Source organism: Dromaius novaehollandiae, chromosome 1 (genome assembly GCF_036370855.1).
Source record: "Dromaius novaehollandiae isolate bDroNov1 chromosome 1, bDroNov1.hap1, whole genome shotgun sequence".
Taxonomy (NCBI): Eukaryota; Metazoa; Chordata; class Aves; order Casuariiformes; family Dromaiidae; genus Dromaius; species Dromaius novaehollandiae.
In genome coordinates this window covers 125865466-125883562 of record NC_088098.1, presented here as the reverse complement: position 1 = coordinate 125883562, position 18097 = coordinate 125865466, and the positions used below count along the sequence as shown (strand labels likewise).

General features: G+C 43.5%; 1 long non-coding RNA gene across 1 annotated transcript; it reads left to right on the top strand.

Annotated features, from left to right (window-relative positions):
• The first annotated feature begins 5255 nt into the window (after nt 1–5255).
• LOC135329543 (uncharacterized) lies at nt 5256–9989 on the top strand. The gene is made up of 3 exons (XR_010391023.1): nt 5256–5426; nt 8920–9083; nt 9907–9989. It is a non-coding gene; the product is annotated as an uncharacterized LOC135329543 (long non-coding RNA).
• Nucleotides 9990–18097: the final 8108 nt, after the last annotated feature.

Sequence of the window (18097 nt, the reverse complement as noted above, 5' to 3'; positions counted from 1 at the left end):
CCCATTTGTAAGGCCAGGTAAGGCTGGCTATGTTCCTGCACTGTTTACCCTACGCTGGCTGCAAGCAGTGGGGGGCCACACAAATAGCTGCTGTAGATGTGCACCGTGGCTGCTCCCCGCAGACCAGAAACACTCTCTCTGGTGAGGTGGGCAGCAGGTACTCTTAGTCAGAGAGGGAAACTGAACTGAACAAAAAATGGAACAAAGCCGAATATGGCTGCAAAAAAGGCTGTCCTGCCTTCTTTTGCCCATTTTCTGATGCAACCTGAAGGTCCTGGGCCATATCCTGAGCCGGGGGGAAGCCATAACAGTGCATAACAGTGCTGCTGTCCTTGTTGTGTGTGGACAAGGGTCTACAGGGGCAGAAAAGGCTTTTGCTCATGTAATGGCAAGCAGGACTGGAGGAATCATTTAAAAACAAGCATGCGGACAGCTGTCTTTACTTAATGCTGGCCAAAAGCCCTAAGTGCAGTTGACAGTACTTTATAAATGTAAACTGAGTAAAAAAGTTCCCTGCTGGGCACTAAACTAAGTCCATACCTGGGGCAACAGAGTGAGTTATTACAGCTGTATTGCATTCACCACTGCCTTCATCAACCAAAAGTTTCCTTGCAGCTTTTGTAGGGCTTTTTAGCCAGTGCTATTACAGAATTAAACAGAAGGCATCACATTTAAAATTTAAAATTAGGTATTACTAGCTTCCAAGCTTGGTCAGAAAAAGAAAAACATCACACTATTACTTTAACACAACAAAGTGTTTCAACTAGAACTCTAAAACCTGTTCTGAAATCCCTATTTTAAGAAATACCACATCATAACTTCCCTTGCAAACAAACCGTTCAAGCTAGCCTGAAATTCTTTGTGAAGGCAAGCCAGAAGTGGAACACTTCCCATGCAGACTCACCGTTTAGTGGCCAGCACTCTGTCGTTGGCCCTGCCAGGCTGTGGCTCGCAGGTCGTTAATGGTCTGTAAGGCCATGACACATGATCTTCAGCTGGGCTGCATACGCCATCATGGCACACACTCAAAGCAAGCCTTGTAGGTGGCACGGGCGGTGGTGACTCCACTTCTCCCTGACTGCAGAGACCTGATGTGACAGATATGCCCTGGCGCAGGACAGTGGTTGGCCCACATGCCAACCTCTCTTTGCCATAGTGATCAGGGAGAAAAAGAGTTTGGGCACTGCTGGTCAAGGTTACTACAGTTCTAAACTGGGCTGTGTTCCCAGCTCTGCTCTCAGCGTGTGTGCAGGAACAGCATGGGAAAGGGAGTCTCGGCCAGGGTACCAGACTAGAAATGTAGGCTGCAGTGCTGTAGTGCAAGTACATCCAGCATTTAATCCAGCTGTACACGCAGAGGCAGTAGGAAAGCTTGTAGCACCCACCATTGCCATACCCTGGCATTTCCAAGGTATCCAGGTTTTGCGGTTGTCTCTTTTTCCCTAGATCCAGCACCTGATGAGATTTTAATGCCTGGAAGATGTTTAGAGGAATGAGCCCCTTAATTACAGCCACAGCCCCTCAGGTACATCCTGTGTCTCCTGTGGGCATTGCTTGTTCCTGCTTTTGCCACTGGCCTAAGGTTGTGGGACTGCCCCAAGTGCTAAGCAAGGACCAGAATTAACTCAAGATTTCGATTACTGAGGCCAGGCATTAGGGAAAGTGGTAACAATCAAGAAAGGATGCTATGCCCAAGCGTCATCCTGCTGTGCCCTGTAGGTATCTTCAGCTAGCGTGGGCATGGGAGGCATGTCACAGACAGCCTTCACCATCTGCCCACCACCGCTCTGAGATGCACAGACTCACCCAAAGCTGAAACCGTACAAGAGCCGTGCTATCTCTGTTTTTCCCATGGTCTTACTCTGCAAACCAAACCCACAAATTTCACTTTGTAATTCTTCTACAAAGTTTCGAGTGAAAAGGGGAGAAGTGACATTAAGAGCAACCCAGAAGCTCAGTCTGGTTTTGTCAAATCCCAGAGGAAGGGAGCCAGGAAAGGGAAAAAAAGGAAGTGGGAGGAGAACTGAGGGTTCCTGCAATTGTTAGCTACACCTACAGGAAAAATAAAATTGCCCTCCCTCTGTCAGTAGCAGAACAACCAGCAATTGAAATACTTTGTCATAAACACTGAACACATATATGTATTCAGTCATATGCCTAAAACTGTCCATGCTTGCAACAGTGGACAAGGAAAAGGGCAAATTCTTTTAATTCTGAATTATTTACCAAGATATAGATTAGATATAGAGCAAGTTGTTAATATCCACCTCCCTCCCCCCATCCTTTCCTTTGCACCCAAAATATTAACTGTTGTGGAGTCCTGCCATCTTAGCAGTTTTGGGATTGTTCCAGTGTCTTTATGGTGCACAGAGAGGCTAAAAATCCCATGGTAGTATACAGCGCAAATTCGGCAGTGTTTCAATTACATTACTATATACTTCATAAAGATGGAGATGTTTAGGAATAAACGCACTTTTAAATGTGTAACAGGAGTGATTCCTGATAATTTAGTAATGAACAGAAGTGTGATAGGAATGATGTTTACATTGTATTAAAATTACTAGGTAAGAAGGACAGAAGGATTGTTTCTTCGCAAATTAGATTTCACAGGACACAAAATCCAAATGAGCAAAACTCCGTTCTTAACAAACTCACTATAAAATTCATCGTTCATGCTGTATTTGCTGTCTCCCTTTAAATCTTAATGTTACTGCACCTTGAAGTTTGATTTTGCTTAGTTTTGAAGTAAAAATGAGTTTCTGTCTTGCAAATTTCTATGAGGATGACAAAGACAATACTTGTATGTATTTCATCAGTCTTAATCTTATGGTCTCCAGAACTTCCAGTAATCTCTGTGAAAACTTTGTAGAACTGCCCCCTGCATCTATTAAAGAAACACAATGCCAAGAGCAGAAGCAACCACTCCAGAAGCCTCAGAGACATCCTATTATCAAATATCCTGCTAGAGACACCGGGTCAAATGTAGTCCTGCTGAAAGCTAATGTAACAGTGTTCAGAGGGTTCTTGCTTACATGCATTAAACATCTCTTCAGCCCTGTTTGCTTAAATAAATGATATCAGGTAAAGCAATATTCATTTGGGGTTTTTCTTTATGAAATCAGCCAATTATCTTTCCTACAGGGTTCACTGGTTTAACACTGAGTGTGTTGAACTTAATGCAGGTTCTTTTGTTTCCATGGGCTGTAGAGGAAGACCCATGTGGACACTGTCATTGGTTACAGTCTTCAACTGCTTGTTTCTTGCAGATTTTAAATCTGGAGAAACCTAAATCTCCAAGAGAAACTGTTCTACCAGCTTGTTGGCATTAGAGTCAAAACAACAAAATAAGACAATTATAACCGAGTAGCTCAGGACCCAGGGAAACATGGATTCCATTTTTGACTTACCACAGGCTCCCAGTATGGTGCTGGATAACTGACTTAGGTCTGGGTTTATTGCACTTGACTCACCAGAAGTTCCTGTGATAAGAGCACTCTCTAAATTAGGAAGCTATGTTTCCTTTAGAGCCTGTGAAGGGAGCTGGGAACCTGAATAAATTGCCCTTGTGTGTTGCCTGTCTTTCTCCAGGGACAATGCGGAGAAGTTAGAAAACTTAGTCCGCTATCTTAAGCATTTCAGTGAGGTGCCTAAAGCAAGCTATGGTAAGTCCAGGCTTTTACCTTTCTGTGTGTTTGTCCATCACATGTAAAAAGATCCACATAGTAGGACTGTGAAGATGAATATTAAATATAGTGAAATAATGGGATCCAGATCTATTCCAGATAGATAGGTAGATGACTACACAGACTTCAGAGGAAAATCTGAAGTCTGATTTGAATGCTGACAGAAAAGTTGACCTGGGTCTTTTAAACCTGCACAGGATTTCCTTATGTTTCAGAATATTGATGAGCCTCTAGAGTAATGTCATAACAGTGTTTTGTAGCCAAGATGATTGAAGGTCAGAAGAGAGACTATTACCTCTTCCTACAAGCCTTGCCTTGCTTTGAAAAAATACAGCCTGAGATCCAAGCCTGAGATTAAATCTGAAAGTGCACATTTGGGATGATTTTTGGAATTCAGTGTGAGCATTTGCAGAATGCTAGTATTTACATTTCTCTTTGCCTCTTGTTGTTATCTTCCATCATGAAAGGTAAGTTTCAGAGCACGGCTACAACCTTCCTGCACTCTCTGTGCTGTTATGAGCCTTTGATCACTTTAATCACTGCACTTAAGAGTAGCTTGATCTATTTTTTTCCAACTAAATTGACATTCTACAAAGTAAGAAAGTAATTAGTGATGTCTGGTCTACCGAAATAATATAGTATTTCATTTGTTCCCCCATGAGCTTTACAGCTTGGCAGTAGCCATTGTTAATAGAAAAAATGCTTCCTTCTTTTGAGAGAATGAGAAATAAAAGACAACTTTCAGTAAGCTGATTATGCACCTTGCTTATGTCTTGACTTAGCTTTGTTTTTGATGCAATATAGTGCAATGGGTTTTACTTTCCTTTCCCCTGGAGAGTCTGGCTGCAGGAGTAGACAGTGAGCTTTACTTACCCTTCTCTCTCTCTCACATGTTTGCTGCAAACTTTGTGCTCCTCATCTGGCTCAAGGCTCAGGCACAGTCTGAAAACTAGGCTTTCTTGTTTGGGGCACGGCTTTGCAGGAGGTTGTCCTGCTTTTACGGCCTGATCTTATCTGAGTCTCTTGAATACAAAGAAGGTGTCAGCTATCTCAGTATTATCTAATTGCTCAATTTGTGTGCGTTTGTGCATACTTTTGTAGAAGATCGGGATTGCATGGACAGGTAGTGCTTTCATCTTCCCAAGAGGACTCTCTAGCTGTATGGTTTGACAGTGTTACATTGCTTGTTATGGAACAACACTGTTCTGCTGCCTCTCGGGCTGTAAATCTGACCACTGCTTAGACAAACCATCTGCTCTCTCTGTGCTCTCTCTCTGATCTGCAGCTGCAAAGGAAAAGGAGTGGCAGGCAAAACTTCAAAAACCTAGAAACTTTTAAGCCCAGCTTTGCTGAGGTGTCTAGGATCCAGCCTCCTCTGGATTTTAGCAAGCTGATGGGTGGCTAAATAAGAGTCTTCACTGCGTTTCCAAGAGGAGATTCTTCTGCAGCCAGACAGGCAGTTTATTTCCTCTGCAACCCAGGCACCATGTACTGACTGGGGATAACTGGCAGGCCTGTCCCCTGCAGCGACGGAGTGAGTTTCAGCAGCTCCTCTCTAGGTTTTGATGACCAGGGCACTTTCTAATGCAAGCTGCATGCTGAAGCCTTATGCAGCACAGTGGCATTGGCAAGTGTGCGCAATCTCTCTGCAAGAGCCCCCTCGCCCATGTCTTCTATGAAGGTCTGGTTTCACCCCGCTGTTTTTCCCCGTCAGCACGCTGCTGTGAAGTGAGATGCTATGAGGTCAGTGTTTTTAAGTGTAACGGTGGGAAGGATTTGAACGTGCTGGGATTTTCCTTTTTCTGGGTTACTCTGCAGGGCACAAGGTCCAGTGTGTCACTGCCAGATAGGAACCGGCAGGCGGCCAGATTTCACCAGCTCAGTTCGGTTGGGTTCAGAGCAGCAGAGTGGGAGGCTGGGGTGCTGTGATGACAGCCTGACCACTGGTCCTCTGCTCTCTCTGGTTTCCTTCCCTCCAAGGAGATGGACTGCTGCAGGTGAGAAAGCAAAATGGTGAGAGGATTCAGGTCCATTTCAGGACCCCTTAGGTCTGTCTCAGGATAGGGCAACTGTGTGCCACTTCCCTGAATAACTGAACTTTAGGTTTGTTTTGGAAGTGGAATAGCTCTTCCTGCTAATATAAATCCTACCATCTCCCTAGCAAGTGTAAAGAGACTCAGTTTAGCATGCACAGTTACTCAGAGCCCTAGAGGGCTTTATTAATGCTTTTGCATCTATGTTCTAGCAGCGCGCACAGCTCCCAACGAGTTTCCCAGGCCTCGCTGTGCCAACGCAGAGCTGATGTCGAGCCCAGCCCCAGAGGGGTCAGAGAAAGCTCTGGCTTTCCCAGCTGCTTATGCCAGTTGGGGAGTGCTGACACCAACGCCTCTGCGGGTAGCTAATGCTGGTGGGAACTGGAGCAGACACGCAGAGCTGCTTACACTGCTACAGCCTGCACTCCCGGCCTACCCAGCTTGTGTACTAAGGAAAGAAACTTGGGTTACCTGTTATTACTGCCCAGGGCCTGTCTGGCCTGGTCTCTAGCAGTCATGGGATGAATTGCTGATTATACCATGAATTTTGTTGTAAATGAATGGCTCAGAACCCCCCTGCCCCTCTAGTAATAGAATTTTCTACATTAGGATTTCTCTTGCCAATATACCTTAAACAAAACTATTAGCCTGTCCATTAGAAGGATCAGATACAAATGGCCGTGTGTGTGGATGGACAGTTGTTAAAAATCCATGTGGGTTTCTCCTAATTCAAGAGCTGCTTAGATGTTTGATCCTGTACTACAGAAGCCATAGACTTCAAAGGCAACAGGATATAGGCCATAAGTAAATGGAGAGGGGGGGAAATCAATTTTCCTTATCAAATAAATGTATGGCTGGAAGGCTCTGTCTAAGATAGTGACGTATTTCTTTTTATAGCAGTCTGCAGAGAACCAGCATTTCTTCATTATAATGAAATCCTGGGGAGCCCATGTCCTTTAAATTATCAGAGAATCCCAGGCCTGAGATGGTGTCTGTGGTGCTCCCAGGAGTTCTCATTGAGGCAATTTGCTGTGCTGCTGCAGGTGCTCCTTGTTACAGTCCACCTCGCAGCCTTCCTCTCTGCCTCTCTTTGCTCTTATGGATGGAGTGCTAGCTTTCAGTGATGGCCATGTACGTGACACCTTTGCACTCAGCTGCTGAGTAGCCTGGATGTTACTTAAAGAGCACAGTGAAATTAGTGTTTGTTTTTTAAAGATAGAAGAGTTTGCACTTGGTGGCTTCTTGCTGGAATAAATTGGGCAGATGATGCTCTAATGAGAACAATAATGCATCCACCCCACTGCCTTTGATCACTTATGTGCTCTTTCGCAGCTTGTGAAAGGCTGTAAAAGCTTTCACCAGACAGGTTGTCTGATTTTTAGGGAGTGTCCCTAGTGCTGTTTACTACAGACCTGCGGAAGTCTCTTTTTACAGTGTGTGGTTGCTGGGACAATTCATGTCAGCCTAAGTGACTGCAACCTGCTTTGACCCAAGAAGCATCTGATTCCAGCCATTTGCCAGCAATTTCAGTAGTGGAGGCTGCCTCAAACCAGCATGTCCAAACTGACTGCTTCAATAAATTGCTTAATGTGTTGGATCATGAGGTGCAATCAATCGGCATCAAATACACTGTGCCATTTTGCACCAGCTGATGGTCAGCAATAATAATTGTACCTATACTGGTACCAGCTGTATTCCCATGACAGTGACCTGTCTTTATGACACTTTTCCTCTACTTAAAGGTATCAATGCAAGGACTTGCATTTGAATTCACAGCCCAAAACTATATACATCCTGTCTCACCATTTGGATTTGGCTTGCAACTTCCCTCATGCTCATCTCTATCACCTCTTTCTGCAGCAGCTTGGTGGAAGTGACCAAATTAACAGGTAGTATTTAGTGTTTTACCCATTTCAGTGCATCTTTATCTACCTTAGGACCCTAATCATAGTCTCTACTTATTTATGGGCCTGTATCTGAAGGGGAATCTACTCATTTTTAACTGCATATGAATGGGATGCTAATAAAGTGTTAATTGTTTTTTCTGCCCAAGAACTGGTAGAAATTTGCCTTTGATCATATAACACAGGCACAATTGCACACAAATAAACATGGACATGCTGCTGTCTTTAGAAGAAGCCAGGTCTCTCTCCCGTTGTTCGCAGGCTGCTCGATGTGTTTTCATTTCAGCAGCTGCGTGCCGCACCACTGATGTGGAACCATTCAGCACATAGCCAGCATCACATATCCACTGTACTGGCCATCCCCACATGTGAAGTTACATGTGATCTCATTTGGAAGAGAGCAGTGTCTTTTTTTTTTCTTTTAAGAACAAAATTCTTCATTCTCATTGGGCCATTTCTAGCTTGTTTGATCAATCACCTACCCCAGAAGAATCCTGAGTTCACAGTACCCTTTTAAAATGTAGAGCTGGTGAAACATGTATCTGTCATCCATAGCTTTCTATGTCCTGTAACATACCTACTGCTGTGATAGTTGAGCACCTGTCAAGATACTATATTGCTAGCCATGGAAATGGAAGTCCTCTCGAATTTATCAACAGAGAAGCTTACATTGGTGCCTGGCGAGTTTCTCAGCTTCTGTGACTCAACCTTGACCCCCACGGATCTACTTCTCAGGGTGAGGAAGCAGCAAATTCTCCTTGAGGATTTAATCACTGTCTCCTTTGCTGTGGGCTCTGATTCACAAGATGGTAGAGATCTCTTTAGCCTAAACAAAATCACCTACAAGTAGTCACTGCTACAGGACACAGACCACACACTTGCCATAAATTGCCTTTGGCATCCCAGGTTCCCACATAACACGCACAGTGAAGTGGAAATCTGCCCACTGCTTGCAACCACCAGCTGATCTGAGATGTTAATGGGCCACCCTTCAGACATGAAAAATCTGGGCCTTATTAGCTCAAGTACAAAACACTTTATTCCTTTGCTATCCTTTCAGCCTCAGAAAGATGCTTACAACCTTGTGAAAAATGCCATATTAGACAGATATCAAGAGATTAGACTGCAACTAGAAGCCACCAGAGGTGCATGGTGAAAGATTCCTGTCTCTTAATGCTCAGCTGCTCCATTGTAACTGCCAGTAAAAGGAAGGGTGATTTGTCCTGTGCATTGTTCTCTTTCTCAATTAATGCTTTTCAGAAAAGTTCAGGTTTAAGGCATCTCCCTTTCTTTTCCCAGGCGCTCTCTGTTTCCCAGAATGTGTCCCAGAGCTGGAGACAGTTCCATTTCTGAGATGCTGCATTTCTCACCTGCTGATTGCAATTAGCCACTGCCAGCTGGGGCCTGGTGAGCTGCTACAATGCTAACAAGAAGTGGAGACCAGCATGAGGCCTCGGCAATGGGTATGCTGTGAATAAATAAGAAATGCTGTGCTGTGTTCCTGAGATTGATCCACCACAAAGCAAGGTTCCCACTTGCCTCTGTGTGTGTTGAGCTCTCCTTTTGGAGGCTCTGTTTGCTTCTCATGCTTTCGCATGCTGTTGTCACGTGTTTGCCAGGAAGGAAATAAGGGGAAATGAAGGCTAACATAAGTAAAAACAGCCCTAACCACAGTTACACACTGTTCTGTCCTCAGGCAGTGTCAGTCATCACAAGGGAGAAGCTGTCTCTGATTATGGTGGTTGCCTAATCTGAAAGTAAGGACTCTGTCCTCCTGGGGCATTGCTCTGCCCCTACCCTCACCAGCCAGATCTCCTGGGCTCCACAGAGGACAGCATCACTCTGGAGGCCCCAGCTCCCCTGAAGGACCGTGAGCTGGCCCTCCCCATGAGCCAGTTTCAATGTGAGGACGAGCCGCAATTAAGGCCCCATGTAGCACATCCTGGGAGCTTGCTCATTAGTGAATGACCTGCTGGAGATGGGCTGGATATTCTATCACAGATTTCCACCGCGATGAGCTTGTGTGCATTTGAAATGCTAATTTGCGAGGTTCCAGGGGATGTATGCAGCCAGGCAGGCTCCCAAATATAAAGATACAATCCCTCTTTGCTTCAGCCAAATGTACCTAGGCCTAATTCAGGCTCCAAGTGAGAGGGACAGCTGGCATCCAGCAACTGTGCTCTGTTACCAACACTTTTTGCCTTTGGATGCTTTAGACCAGGGCACCAGCAGTCTCGGTCTTTTTTATCCCTCACAGCAGTTGCTTGTGTCGGTGTTATTTTGCAGAGATGGTCAGTCAGCAAGTGCACCAGAGACGCACCAAGTGAGTTCTGGAGGGAGCCACCCACACCCCCTACCCCAGTGCTGAGGGTCCTGCCAACATTACTATGTGTTCAGAGGTATCCATGTGGGCTCTGAAGTGCATTTCCCAGAAGTCTTCACTTTGTTCTTCACCTATTTTTGAAGGAGCCTCTAGTGATGCTGGCTTACCTCTTGTGCCCAGGTACGTTTTCGTCTCAGCTATGCAAGGGTAACTCCCTAGAAGGCTGTGAAAATAACTCAGACCACCTCTGAGTGCTCTGGGAGACCACCTCTTACCTGCAAAGCTGTTATTCTTGCTTCTGCCAGTCTGCTTTGGCCTAGTGTCTTGGGTAGTGTCAGAGGAAAGACTTCTGAAACTTGTTACCGGAGAGTTTCTGCAGGCTCTTTTCCGGGGGACACTTCACAGCTGTATCTGGGTGAGTGTTTGAGGCGTTCTTTCTCTAGACATGTCTGTACAGAAAAATGGTGCCATCCTTCATGCAGGTACCTGTCTGTCTGTGCGAGTTTGATTAAGCTGGCCCAGTCTGCAATAGAAGAGGTACCAGCATAGCATTTGGCACGTGAGTTTTGTGCGTCTCTGTGTGAGGTATGATCCCAGTGCCCACTCTTCCTGAATGTGAGGACTTTGCTGGCTGCCTGCAATGGGTGTGGAGGCAGGAACCCAGCTCTGCCTCCACGCAGCAGCTGGAAGGGGAGGTGCTGCAGGGCACAGGCCACACTGGTCCTGCAGAGCCTTGACCTTCACCTCTGTGTCCCTGTGAGTCTCTGCGGAAGCGATCTGCCAACAGCACCTCAGCCATGTCTAGCTTCCTGCTTGTGATCCTTCGGCAGAAAAGCCAGCTCTGAGGGCAGGGTTTTGTTCTGCCCTGTTCTGCCCTGCAAGGCCCAGCACTGTTTCATGTACCCCCTTGACTTGGTGCCATACTGTGCCATTCTATATGCCATATACCCTGGCTGGCAGGAGTTATTAAACTGAAAACCCTCAATTCCCTAAGATTATCTCACCATTATTTTAGTAACAAGAGACACCCATTATTGTGGGGAACATCCAGCCAGAACTGCAGACTTCTTAAACACTGAAGGAAGTTCATCTAGGCCTTTGTTGCCTTTTTTTCACTGAGAAAGATAAGGAAAAATATAATTCCATGTTCTGACTCTGAATGCCAAAGACTCAGGATGGTTTTAAGCTCTTTGCAATGATATACTTCACTTAAGAACATAACCTGTTGGCATCTGCTTTCCCATCCACAGAGTGGTTGCATCCAGTCCTTTAAGAAAGACACAAGGGCAACCCCAAATCATTTATTGGAAAAACTGGTTACAAACTACAAAGCTTACAGACCAATTTATGATCTGAAGGACACAGCAGGGGAAAGAAATAGTCACCAAAAGTTGACTACCAAGCACATGCTGTGTATGGAAAAAATCAAGCTATAACTTCCTGTAGATCCACAGCAGACTCTGCAAGCTTGCTAGGTCTAAAGAAATTCCTCAAAGGATTAGACTTTGCTACTACCCACTATTAGGTTTATAGATGGAGTCCAGAAGTTTTCATAATACTCCCAAAGCCTCTTCCTGTTGATGAAAGCATGATGAACTTGCACTGTTTTAGATCTGTGGCATAGCTCTTTTTGCCATTTGGTTTAATCTGGGGAGATTGCTGCAATGTTCTCATTTTTGTGGTTATAGAGGACATGGTCTAGAAAACTTTAACAATTTATTCAGTGAGGGAAATGATTCATGGTGAGTTCCACATTTCTCTAGATGGGTTCCCAGGGGAATCACAAATGGGTTTGCACTCATATCGGTTGCAAACACATGAAAAGAAACTAAAAGAAACTAATAGAACCCTTTGTCCCCTTTTTCCAAGCAATTCAGCACTCTGCAATGTGCCACACAGTTCTGTGCCCTAAGCAATGTGACAGGAGAGGCATCCATCAGTTTTAACTTCCCTGTCAGCCTTCTCTTCTGAGGAATGTGTTGCTGATGATGAGTCAAAAAGACATTGATTTTAAAATTTGCTTTGAATGACAATTGCATTTGTAAGATTACATAGCTGCTCCTAGGGATCCACTGAGTTTTTGAATCTACAGCTGATGCCTAAACATCTGAGTTAAGTACTATATAATGCATAAGCTGACTTGGCCATTTTTTATTTTTATACCCATTGCTTTTGGAAAATGGAGTCTTACATCTGGAAAATGGTGTTAATATGAAACAAGCTATTTTTGTCAATGGTAGGTTTTGTTTTTAAAAAATACAGTGTAATGGTTCAGTTGGGTGAAGCAGTACATTATAACTGAAAGTTAATATCTGGATTGAGTTAACACGTGAGGGCTTCCCATCAAGATTTGAGAGCCCAGTGTTCAAAGCTGTTATAATTCTAAAATAATGGTAAAAAGTTTACAATTTGAAAAAAAAGGCATACCTAAGAGTGAAAATGAGGTGCAAAATCTAGCCACTAGGACTGGGGAGTGGCAGATGTATCTTATAGTGCACATTACTATGGACTGATTTTGTTTAGCCAAGTGCTTCCTGGCTATGTTGGATGGCTACTATTATTATTAACTCCCACTTTGTCTTCCCAGAGCAGACTTTCCTTAAAATATTTTCCTTTTACTTCATTCCCCTCTGCTGGTCTTTAGCTACAGAATGCATGGACAGGCAGCAGGGAATGCTCCATGAAACGTACTAAAGTCCTCTAGATGGACAGTGGGCTCTCCTAGTTCAGAGGCAGCAGCCTTCTCATGTCCTAGGCAGGCTGTTGCCACCATGCTCTACCATTCATGGAGAGGAGGTGAGCTGTTTCTCTAACTGGGGTCTCATGGAGAAGATGAGAGCCTAGGAAACACCCCGACGTCTACATCTGACCCCATTTAGCAAGAATTTTATGTTCTGTGTGGGCACAAGAACACTGGATATTCACTTGTATAGTTTGTCTTTAGTGATCATGAAGCTAGTAAGGAAATTTCTGCCTCAGTGCTGAGGGCAAGGAAATAAAGCATGGCATGTTTACAGTCATCATATTAGGCATTCTCTCTCGCTAGCCTTACATTCAGACATTTTTCCATTAATTAGTTGAGTCAATTTACTCAGATAAAAATCCTTAGCCATTACTGAGGACAGTAAGAGACAGGGGACAGCACAAAATTCAGAAGTTGTTCCACATTAGACCCTGACAGGGTCTCATCCCTCTGGCTTTTTCAGTTACTATTCTCTGTCTCTCTTTTCCGTGTTTTGTTTTTTTTCAAGTACTTTGCATGTTAAGCTGGTGAAAGATGGGAACTCAGATCTTTCTAAGCTTGAAAAGCAATCAGGATTACAAAATATGATTGTCATATCTCAAAAAAAAAAAAAAAAAGAAAAACCTGTCTTTCTGCTCAGCAACCCTTAATAATAATTTGTATGTGATCAAAATCAGAGTTGTTCATTGTGACCTATATAAACCAGGCTGCTTTTAGTTCAGATGGCCTGGGTCTCACAGTAGCCTATTGGACGATTTCTTGCAATTTCTGACCCTAGCAGGCAAGAACTCCGCAGAGCAGACTCTGTTCAGGCAGAAGAGGAAAGGGAGGTAATAGAGAGGATACTAAAGGTACCTGAGTCTGCTGCTCTGTTTGGGCTGCAAAGATTCCCAGTTCATGGTTCTAGAGCTTTTAAGATTGAAGTGCTACTTTAATGCCAAGTATTGTACTCCTGGGGCTAAAAAGGAGGCAATATTTTTCCTCCAACAACTATAAGGCCAAGGTAAATGTGACTGCTTAGGAAACCTTGCAGTCCTGAAGCCACTGGGGAATTTCAATTTGCTTTACAAACTTGCTTCCAAACCAAGCTATTAAGAAAACAAAATATTTTTCCATAAAGCCTTTCTCTCTCTCTCTCTTTTTAGAGACAGTACTGTCTACCTTATAGCATTTTAACTCAATCAGAATCATCATTTTTTTAAACATGCCATTTTTCATGACTTGCTTGATCAACCAGGGAAGGCAGTTTTTAAGAAGTTAGTCATACACAGGGAAAAAAAACATCTTGCTACATCTGTTGCAGTTGGAGATGTAACAGAAATCATGTCCTTTCTCTGAAGTCAATGCATATGGGAAAATACAGACATATGCACTTGTTTCCTGATCACACTCAGCTTCAGTTATGCATTATTAAGGAGAGAAAGGACCAAGCTCTTTCACAATCAGATTGCAGTGCTAAACCTTTCTTTCCTACAGAAGTTTATGGTGGAAACTGCTAACACTTACCAAAGACTCTGCCTGTATCAAGAAGAGATTTCAAACTGGTGGCTTTTGAATACTCAAAATGGGACAAAATAGGACTCCGGGTAGTTCACCTCCCGATGGCCTGCCTCAAGGACAGACAACCCAAATAGCAGTGGAGAACTCTGGTATGTCAGCACTGGGAGCCGACAGGGGGTTGTGGAGAGCAACTGGTTGCTCAACAGTGGCCCAGCTCTGGGGAAGAGTAAAAATTTTATTTACATGGGAGGCCTTAACTCCTCACCTTTATCTTTATATACAGGAGATGAACTGGGTGCACCAAGGCTTTTTGGATTGAGCTTTCTTTTTGTCTCAATGCAGCAGTGCCAATTGATTGTTGCCCGGGGCACATGCACAAAGGACCTGCTGTAAATGAACAGAAAAGGTCCCTATCTGCTGACTCTGTTGAGGGGCTGAGGATCAGCCAGAAACCTCAGGAAAGCCCTTTATGTTAAGGGATTGCAAAGTGTTATCAAGCATTTTCACTGGCTCCAGCAAAGCCACACTTTTTAACATGCACTCTTCAGCTGGAAGTGAGAGCTCTCTTTCTCATGCCTCTCCCCTCCCCTCCTCACACACATACTACAGATATGTAAAATATTCAGTGAAATAAAGATATAGTGAGGAATCTGAAGAAAAAACACATTCTGAGTCAAAGAAGCTTCTGAGCAGCACTAGCAAACTGGGAGTTTAGAGAGTGATCCAAAGAAGAGGGAGTTTTGAGACTGTTGTTATAAAGAAAATGCAGTACTACACACCCTACAGAAAGCAAATATGTATAAGAGGCAATATCTGCTTATCTGAGCATTAGTATTACTCAAACATGCCTTTTGAGGGCAGGAAAGAGGGGCAAGGTCTGCAAATTTAGCTGCTGAGAGAATACCTCAGGCAGGTATGTTCTGCTTTGTAGGAACAGACTTTGCTCCACAGCGTGGGTCTAAATTTCCCACTAGCTCACAGCAAAGGAGTTCTGTGGTCCTATCTGAGACTGATCTTACTGGTCCTCTCCAAATGTTTTTGATGGAAAACTCAGCTTCTTAATGACAGTTTAATTTTTTCCAAAGTTTGATTAAGGAAAAAAGATACATATGTATATTTTCTTCCACTTCTCTAATCTCAGGAGCCCAGCCAGTTGTGGAGGTGGCTAGATAATCCCGAGTTTGCAAAACATCAATAAAATGATAAAATGCAAAAACAGTTTTAAAAAGTTACCAGTTTTTGCTGAGCTCTCACTGTTTATTAAGAATGGATTCTCCTTTGCAGATGTTGGTACAATTAAAATTTTTTGAAGAAGGACTTGGTTTTTTTAGTAATGTGCTATTATTATTCTAAGCACGTCTAATCAATAATCTGCATCTTGTTTTGGAAAAAAGATTAATTAGGGTGTGTATGCATGTGTGCAACAGGCAGGAGCAATAACAAGTACACATCTCTTTATTTCTATACACTGTGAAACAAAACTCATAAGGAGAAAGGTGGAGGCATTCATAAAGAAAGAATAAGAAAGAAAGGGAATAAACCTGCTGCATTGTGTATGGTTGTTAGAAGAGACCCTATTTTGTTCCTGAAATATGTCTGCTATCTCAGTGGTAGAACACATTATCCAAATTGCACGGACAGTACTAGGAACTTTTTCTCCGTAAAGCTACTGACAATATGGTGAACAAAGAGGAAATATTAGATCCATATTACAAATTGCAAATAAGTAGTGTTCTGGATAGTAGCGAACTTTGAGTCAGAAGATATCAAGAGACATGTCTTTGATTCAGTGGTGATGTAAGTTAATACATTAGGAAGAAATTAGTGAGGCGGGGAGGGGTTTGCATTTCTAGTATCGCTCTGGGTGCTATGGCCACCTGACAACAAATTGTTCAAACTGGCACGTTTCATGCCTCTTCCAGGCTCAGCTTACCCTCGCAGAACTAAATGACCTGTTCAAGATTGCTCAAGAAATGTACAAATATCTAGGGCTGAGTAACTGAAAGACTCTGCATCCCTTAGCCAATTTCCTTAGCTGCAAAACTCTCCTTCCTGTCTGATGCCTTGCTTTAAATCAAATCCTTGACCAGTCATACTCTTCTCTGCCACGTCATTAGCCAAGCCTACTGTTGTCCTGTTGCCAGTTAACACTTGATTACATATATCACATTATGATATTTTTGCTGTCTTGGCCAAACTGTGCGAGTAGCAACTCTTCAAATTGCTCAGCTTGCAGCAAAGTCGCAACAGAACAACCTCTGCTACTATGGCTGGTCCTGTTTCTTGCTTTCCAAGGTGCAGATGGCAATCTGACCTTCACCTTGGAGTGGCTTCCCGTTCATCATCAAGATGAATAGCTGCCGATCCACCCTGCACTACTTAAAGAAGTGCCTCACAAGTGGCTCTGTGCGTACTTCCCAGCCACACCAGCAGGACTACTTCTCCTCTGCACTGTTTGCATTGGGGGAATAGTGCTCATAATCTGAGACTTAACGTCAAATATTTTCTGCAAGGGAAATAAAAATGTCAACAGGAAGTGAAATGTGACCTGATTAACAGTTAGACCTCTGACTCTGCTTCATTTTTGACTGATGTGGTGTTTTACAAGGATAATAATACCACTGATTCCTCTTAATTGATAGACCCTGATGGAAATATAAATTAAGCAATTAATACAATTCTCTGAGACTCATAAAAATAAACTGTGCTGAGAGATAGTCATATTTATTTTTGAATTACTTTAAAAACAAGTGTCATACAAAGCATTACAACATTTTTTCTAGCTGAAGATCAAGGCAAGTTTGACCTCCTTCAGAGCCAGAAAAAGCCAGGGGAGGCAATGCAAATGAATTGCCACAGGCTGGGGCAGTTTGTGATAACTGAAGCTGCATTTTGTCTTGGGAGTTCAGGAATCTGTGATTTTCATGGGTTTTGTTTAAAACAAAAATAAAAATCATTACTGTTAAATATTTCGAGTCACACCCAGAGGCCCCATTCAGGATCAGGCGCCCTTTGTGCAAGCTAAGAGCATGGCAAACACAGTGGGAGAAACAGTCTCTGCAGTAAATGGCTTACTATCTGATTCCTGATGTTTTTAATGGTTTCTTCTGTGGGAAGTGGATTTAATAGAGAATACTAGACCAATGTGACCTTGAGAGACGCCAGCTTGAAACCAATGGGAGTTTTCAGAAGACAGCAGGAATTCTGGGAAAACAAAAATTTAGAGGATTTGCAATACCCAAATGATAAGAAACAGTATTTACAAACATTTACAAACAGGCTGCTGCTGGATTCAATCATGTTTGCATCCCTCCATGTTTGCTTTCTGTGGGCTTTCTGTGACTGATAAATTCTCAGGGTTTCTCATTTGACTTCTGTTTTCTAGCAGTCAGAGTTCATATTCAAAAGCTCTCCGCCACCATGAAAGCTAGACATTTGTGTCAATAGAGTCTGGGCTCTCATGCAACATCTTCAGGTGCAAAGAAAGCAGCTCGTTCACCCAGAGGCACTCAGTGCTTGCTGCTCTTTAATTCTGTTTGAAAAGTCACTCCCTGACACCGGGGGCAGAAGGCACACCACAAATTACAGGGAGTGAATAAAGCAAGATTGTTGCACATGGAGTCTCCTCCCTGCCTTTGAAATTTGAGAGCTGAATAATTTGAAAGAGGGACTTGGCTTCTTCTAAAATCAAAGTAAAACAGCTGCCCCTTTTCTGATTGTGTTTTGAAATGTCTGCAACAAATAAAAGTTCATGTGAGCCAGGCAACTGACCGTTCATGTCAGGGACAGAATTTACTGAAGGGGTGTCCGGGCTGCAGGTGAGGCATGGCCTAGAGCCCATCTCCTGCCATCCCTTCCCTCAAAAGGTCCACATGAATGTCTGGTCATACAAAAGGGAGTGGAAATGGGCG